This window comes from Nicotiana tabacum, chromosome 9, assembly GCF_000715075.1.
Source record: "Nicotiana tabacum cultivar K326 chromosome 9, ASM71507v2, whole genome shotgun sequence".
NCBI lineage: Eukaryota > Viridiplantae > Streptophyta > Magnoliopsida > Solanales > Solanaceae > Nicotiana > Nicotiana tabacum.
Window position 1 is genome coordinate 63,096,249 of NC_134088.1, and position 8,143 is coordinate 63,104,391.

An 8,143-nucleotide genomic window follows, 5' to 3' on the forward strand; every position below is an offset into this window, starting at 1 on the left:
TAGTTTTCAGTATATGACAGCTAGGAAGAAAGCAAGAACTGGCTAAGGAGTCAATGCCTCCCCGGGAGTGGCAGTTGATCCTTTACCCAATGATGCGGGTGAGCACTCGAGGGGTGAGAACATTCCCCCGACTACTACACTACATGATTACACTACACCAGATCAAACCGCACTAGTTCCTGCACCCACTGAGGGTGCAACGATCCCTCCAACTGATATTCTAGTTCCACCTCCAGCCCCAGCTTCCGTTCCCGGTGTATCTGATGGGGATCTTAGGGGAGCCATACAGATGTTGGCTCAAATAGTGGCTTCCTAGGCCCAGAGATCAAATGTTGCACCTACTTCTTCTAGACAACCAGGGGATTCCACTAGTTCCAGGGTGAACAGATTTCTCCAGTTGCACCCTCCAGTGTTCACAGGTACTGATCCTGAGGAGGACCCCCAGGATTTTATTGATGAGATGCACAAGACCCTCCGAGTTATGCGTGCTACTGATACGGAGGGAGAAGATTTGGCCTCTTACCACCTAAATAGGGTGGCCTATTCTTGGTTTGAAATGTGGGAGGACTCCCGCGAGGAGGGGGGCCCTCCGGCGAGATGTAGTGAGTTTGCTGATACTTTCATTTATCATTTATTGCCTGCCGAGACTAAGGCAGGCCGTACCACTGAGTTTGAGAGCCTGAAACAAGGTAGCATGAGTATGTGGGAGTATCATATGAGATTCGCGTGCCTGTCCAAATATGCCATCTACATGTTGCGCACTATGGAGGCTAGAGTGCGCCGGTTTGTGCAGGGCCTTAGCCCCTTGGTTATTAATGAGGTCGATACAGCCGCCTTCAATTCTGATATGAACTATGGTAAGATGGTGTCATTTTCTCAAGCCACAGAGACTCACAAATTGAAGAATAGAATGGAGTGTGAGAGCAGCAGAAAGGCCCAGTCTGCGGGCAACTTTGGTGGTTCTTCTGGTGGTGGTGGTAAGTCAGCATTCAGGGGAGGGTCATCTACGCCATCCCAGTCTTTTGCTCAGTCTTCAGTCAGTGCACCGCCATCGGGGCCCAGTTAATAGCAGTGGAGTCATTTTAGGCCCATCCAGGGCAATAGGGGATCCTACTAACAGGGTCGGCCTGGTGGGATATTTCAGTAGCAGTGGAAGCCCCCATGCCCTAAGTGTGGGAAGATGCACTTTGGGGCCTACTTCATGGACCAACCCATATATTACGGGTGTGGTATGAGAGGTCACACTCAGAGGGATTACCGTTCGTCTCACTGGAGCATGGGCAGGGGTACAACAGAACAAGCCAGTTCTGCAGCTACTACATCCGTAGCACCTTCTCCAACTCGAGGCACCCCAGCACCCACAGGGCGTGGTGCAACTAGGGGTGGCGCATAGAGTTCGGGAGGACCCATCCGTTTCTATGCTATGAGGGGTCTCCAGAGTTCAGAGGCTTTTCCAGATGTTGTCACAGGTATAATGACTGTCCAATCTCATGATGTGTATGCTCTTATTGATCCCGTTTCCACTTTGTCCTATGTTACTCCCTATGTTGCTATGGGATATGGGATAGAACCAGAACAGCTCCATGAGCTATTCTCTGTATCTACTCCAGTTGGTGAGTCTATTGTGGCTGCTCAAGTTTATAGGGACTGTGTTGTCACGGTGCGTGGTCGGGACATCGTGGACAATTTCATTGAATTGGGGATGGTTGATTTTGATGTAATAATGGGAATGGATTGGCTTTATTCATGTTTTGCCAAGCTTGACTGTCAAACTAGAACTGTTAGGTTTGAATTTCCAAATTAGTCAGTGACTAAATGGAAGGGGGATGATGTGGTGCCGAAGGGTAGGTTTATTTCTTACCTTAAGGCCACAAAGATGATAAACAAAGGGTGTATCTACCATTTAGTCCGGGTTACGGACACCAATGCTGAGGCACCTACACTTGAGTCTGTGCCTGGTGTGAATGAATTTTCGGAGGTCTTTCCGGATGAGCTCCCTGGGATCCCGCCCGACAGGGAGATTGATTTTGGGATTGATGTGATGCCAGGCACGTAGCCTATATTTATTCCGCCCTACAGAATAGCACCAAGAGAATTGAAGGAGCTAAAAGAACAATTGAAGGATTTGTTAGAGAAGGGTTTCATCTGGCCGAGTGTGTCGCTTTGGGGTGCACCGGTTCTATTTGTAAGAAAGAAGGATGGGTCGCTAAGAATGTGTGTTGACTATCGGCGCCATAGATGAGGGAAAAATGGGTTTTGTTAAAGCTCTCCTTCCAAGAATAAATGAGCTTCAATTATTTCATTACAATAGAGTGGCCTTTAGTGTTCCCAACCACCTGCCTTTCGGCCTTAGCTCTACTTAGGGAGAAGAATCTCTTGACTTAGGAGCAGCTCAACAAGGTTACAATCAAAAATAAGTACCCAATGCCAAGGATAGATGACTTGTTTGATCAATTGCAGGGTGCTAAGTTCTTCTCCAAGTTCGATTTAAGATCCGAGTATCACCAGTAGAAGATCAGGGAGCAGGATATTCCAAAAATAGCTTTCAGGACCCGGTATGGGCACTTCGAATTCCTGGTAATGTTTTTTGGGCTAACAAATGCCCCCGCATCTTTCATGGATCTTATGAATCGAGTCTTCAAACCTTTTCTTGACTCCTTCATGATAGTGTTTATTGATGATATGCTTGTATATTCACCAAGTCGAGAGGACCATGCCGATCATCTCAAGGCAGTTTTGCAGACCCTGTATCAGCACCAGTTATATGCGAAGTTTTCAAAATGTGAATTTTGGCTTGAATCTGTCACGTTCTTGGGTCATGTTGTCTCTAGAGAAGAAATTGAGGTTGATCCTTAGAAGATTGCAACCGTGAAGAATTGGCCTAGACCTACTACCCCAATAGAGATTCGCAGTTTCTTGGGCTTAGCTAGATATTACAAGAAGTTTGTGGAGGGGTTCTCTACTCTTGCCTCTCCGTTGACTAAATTGACGTAGAAGGCGATTAAGTTCCAATGGTCAGATGCTTGTGAAAGGAGCTTCCAAAAGTTGAAATCAAGATTAACTACGACACCGGTGTTGACCCTACTAGAGGGTACATATGGATTTGTGGTATATTGTGATGCTTTAAGAATCGGACTTGGGTGTGTGTTAATGCAACATAGCAAGGTTATAGCTTATGCTTCTAGGAAACTCAAGAATCATGAAAAGAACTATCCAACGCATGACTTAGAGCTTGCGACTGTAGTATTTGCATCGAAGATTTGGCGTCATTATTTGTATGGGGTCCATGTGGATATATTCACGGACCATAAGAGTCTTCAATATATTTTCAAATAGAAGGAACTGAATCTGAGGCAGAGAAGGTGGCTTGAGCGATATCAATATCCTATATCATCTGGGGAAGGCTAATGTTGTGACGTATGCTCTTAGCCGGAAATCTATGGGTAGTTTGGCTCACTTGAAGGCATATCAAAGGCTGTTGCCAAGGAGATTCATCGGTTGGCTAGTTTGGGAGTTCGTATTGCGGATTCTAGTGAAGGAGGGGTGATTGTGCAAAATAGGGCTGAATCATCGCTTGTTGTTTTCTCTTGGCATGGATGATGGTACACTAAGGTACCAAGGGTGACTATGTGTTCCAAATGTGGATGGTCTCCGGGAAAGAATCATGACCGAGGCTCACACTTCTTGGTATTCCGTGCACCTGGGCTCTACAAATATGTGTCATGATCTTAGGGAAGTCTACTGGTGGAATGATATGAAAAGGAATGTAGCGGACTTTGTGGCAAGATGTCCAAATTATCAGCAAGTGAAGGTCGAGCACCAAAGGCCCAGTGGGTTGGCACAGAACATAGAAATTCCAATGTGGAAGTGGGAGATGATCAATATGGACTTTGTGGTGGGACTACCTCACACGCATCGCAAGTTCGACTTGAATTGGGTAATTGGACCGACTCACGAAATCAGCACACTTCTTACATGTTAAGGCTACCGACACAATCGGCTAAGCCGTCTCACCCTGAGACATACACTCACAATACCACCATGTGCGTAGCATGGTGTCCGATCTCAGCCCGATCGGCTAAGCCGTCTCACCACAATGCCGTGTGGGTAGACATCACATCACATCTCGCTAGCAATAATCTCATCCCACTTAAGGGGAAACATCTCAACACACAAATCTCATCCTATATAAGGGAAAACAATCTCATCACATTAGCACGGGGATTTACCCCTCAATCACTCCTACACCGGAACGTGTAGTTTCGGGATTAGGTTGTTCCGACCTACCCTTCATCGCTGGCTATACGATACTCTCAAGGCATTTATTATTAAAAGGATTTACCACTCATTTCGTAATCTTTTTCATATCATTCATTTCACTGGCACCAATGGCCATGACGCAATATCATTCTTGGCACGATGGCCGCACATCATATTTCATGTTCTCTTCTTTTACTTTCAAATATCATCACGGAGAATCAACAACAAGGCCTTTCTAATTAAGACTTTAAACACATATTTGAGCAATTTAGGGTCTTAGGCACATGTGATTTCTTACACCATTGACATGGTAGCTTTCATTAGAATCACACTTTTAAATCATAACGTAATAACACATAGCCCACACTTAAACCACATTCTCAACAGTGACTCAACATAACAAGAATCTTTGGAATCCATATTGAATGCATATTTATTTTGACACAAGGCTTATTTAGAATAATCAATTTTTAATGAGCATCACGGGACTTACAAGGATACTATGGGGTTCAATTCTAAGAGAAGGGTTTAACCAATATACCTCGCTTTGAGCTTTCCTTAATTCACTACACAGTTCCGGAATCCTAGCCACTTTGATCTATTTAGAGATACAGCAAAATTAAACACAAATTAGGAAGGAGTTCATAGTTCCAGCTCATTTGAGCATTTTATCAAACATTAGGTATGCATTAAGGTTTCAAGTTCCTCATATGGTGGATTCTTTCATCCCACTACCCAAAGTTTACCCAAATGAGCTCAACAATCTTCCCACTACCCTTGATAGTACATGAATATAACATAAACAACTCCCACACCCAAGAATTGCTTGGCTTATTACCTATTTTCATTAAAATCAGGAAATTGAGGGCTAGGGAGCAGAACCTTACCTCTAGGATGAAGACCTAGTGAATTTTCTTCTAAATTCTTCAACTTGGAGCAAGAGTTAATGTCCAATAAGCTTAGGAACTTCCCCTCTCACTCTATGGCAATCCCTCTCTCTAGAAATATCAGATTTTTGCTTCAAAAGTGACCCTTTGCCTCAATATATCTAAATAGGGTCGGGTCCAAAATTAGAAAAAAATGAATCCCCGATGCAAATCTGCGGTCGCATATGCGATCGCATAATGTTTCTGCGGTCCGTAAAATGGACCACATAATGACCCTCAAAAACTGGGCATCCCTGCCTCACTCTGCGATCGGTTTGCGGTCCGCAAACCTATTCTGCGGTTGCATAATGTGCCGCAGAACTTTCCTCCAGATTGTTTATGCTGGATCTGCTAGGGGTTATGCGGCACGCAAAATGATTATGCGGCTGCATAATGGACCGCATATTGGCCCAAAAATGTTGCCCAAATTTCTGCCTCGGTCTGCGGCAGATATGCGGTCCGCAGATTAGTTCTCCGACCGCAGAATGGACCGCAAAAATGCCCTATATTTTCAAAAGTTTTCTTCAACTCCCCAACACACTGTTCAACCTAAAAAATTTGAACCGATCCCAATTATCTTCAACACATAAGCCTACTTCGGTACCACAGAACCCCAGGTTATAGGTAAAATTTTATGGGGCCTTACATTCTCCCCAGCTTAAGATCATTCTTCCTTGAATGGGGGCCAAAATCCGTCATTAGAACCCAATGTAACTCAGCTGCTATAACACACCAATAGTTCCAACTTTTGAGTAACTCCCCAAATTTTCAAAATTTTCGCTAGAGTTTCCCCTATAACTGGGCCTATCCACCTGTCAGAGAATCCCAGAAACCAACCCTAACAACATATACATGAACCAATGACGTAACATAACATAAAAACAACGGCAATCGTGGCCTCACGAGCAGTATATCAACAAAAAGGAACACCCTTAACATCAACTGTACAAATGATACATAATTCATAGAAAGTAAACTCTTAGCATTTTCATAGGACACAATTTTATAAATACATGAGAATTCAAACAAATAACGGTACTTCTTCTTCATTTCTTCCTTGGCTTCCCAGGTGGCCTCTTCAACCTGCTGGTTCTGCCATAGCACTTTCACGGAGCCAATTTCTTTATTTCTCATCTTACGGACTTGCCTATCAAGAATGGCAACTAGAATTTCTTCATATGTCAATTCTTCATTAACCTCAATAGTTTCAACCAGAACAATAAGCGACGGATCTCCAACCACCTTCTTCAACATGGATACGTGGAACACCGGGTGCACTAAAGACATCTCTGGAGGTAGTTCTAGCCTGTAAGACACATGACCAATCCTCTGAGTGATTCTGTACGGTCTGACATACCTCGGACTCAATTTTCCTTTCTTACCGAACCACATTATACCCTTCATAGGGGAAACCTTCAAGAATACCCAATCATCCTCTTTGAACTCCAATTCCCTACGACGAACATCTGAATAGGATTTCTGATGACTCTGGGCAGTTGTCAACCATTATGTAATAATCTTAACCTTTTCCATAGCCTGATGCACAAGGTCTGGCCCTATCAACTTTGCTTCCCAAATCTCGAACCACCCAATGGGAGATCTACATCTCCTACCATATAAAGCCTCGAACGATGCCATCTGAATGCTAGCATGACAACTGTTGTTGTAGGAAAACTCTATGAGTGGCAAATGATCATCCCAGCTACCTTTGAAGTCAATAACACAAGTGCGCAATATATCCTCGAGCTTCTGAATAGTCCGCTCTGCCTGCCCGTCAGCTTGCGGGTAAAAGGCTATACTAAGATTCACCTGAGTACCCAAACCTTGATGAAACTTCTTCCAAAAATTAGCCATGAATTGTGCCCCTCGATCTGAGATAATAGAAACTGGAGTGCCATGCAACCTGACTATTTCCTTGATATACCACTGAGCATACTGTTCTGCATACAAAATATTGCGATTAACATTACTTCTATATAATTTCTGAATATGTCAATTTATTTTTCCATTCTGACCCCGATATCAAATTTTCCACTGCCAACCGAAATCGCCAAATTTCTAATTTTGCCAATTCAAGCCTAATTCTACCACAGACTTTCAAATCACATTCCGGACACACTCTTAAGTCCAAAATCACCTAACGGAGCTAACCGAACCATCAGAATTCAAATTCGAGATCATTTACATATAGGTCAATATCCGGTTAACTTTTCCAACTTAAGTTTCTACTTAAGAGACTAAGTGTCTCAATTCACTCTGAAACCACTCCGGTCACAAAACAACTAACCCGATATAATATAATATATATAAATAACACAAAAATAAGTAGAAATGGGGAAAACGGGACTATAACTCTCGAAACGACCGGCCGGGTCGTTATTGTTTGACTTTTTGTTGTCGGGGTCAGATTCCAATTTTGGAAGTTGGAGTAGATCCGTAATGTCACCCTTCTGGGTCAATCTAGTCAAAGGAGCTGCAATAAATGAGAAACCCTCCACAAACCTGCTAGCCCCAAGAAACTCCTAATCTCGGTAGTTGTGGTAGGACGAGGCCGACTCTGAACTGCCTCGATCTTCCTTGGATCGACCTTAATACCCTCGCCTGATACAACATGCCCCAAGAAAGCCATAGAATCTAACCAGAACTCGCACTTGGAGAACTTAGCATATAGCTTTTGTTCCCGCAAGGTCTGAAGCACTATCCTCAAATGATGCTCATGCTCCTCCATAATACGCAAGTAGATCAATATGTCATCATTGAAGACAATGACAAATGAATCAAGATATTGCCTAAAAACCCGATTCATCAAATCCATAAATGTCGTGGGGGTGTTAGTCAAGCCGAAGGACATCACTAGAAACTCATAGAGCCAATATCTAGTCCGGAAAGTCGTCTTCGAAATATTCGAAGCACGAATCTTCAGCTGACGATACCTAGATATCAAGTCGATCTTATAG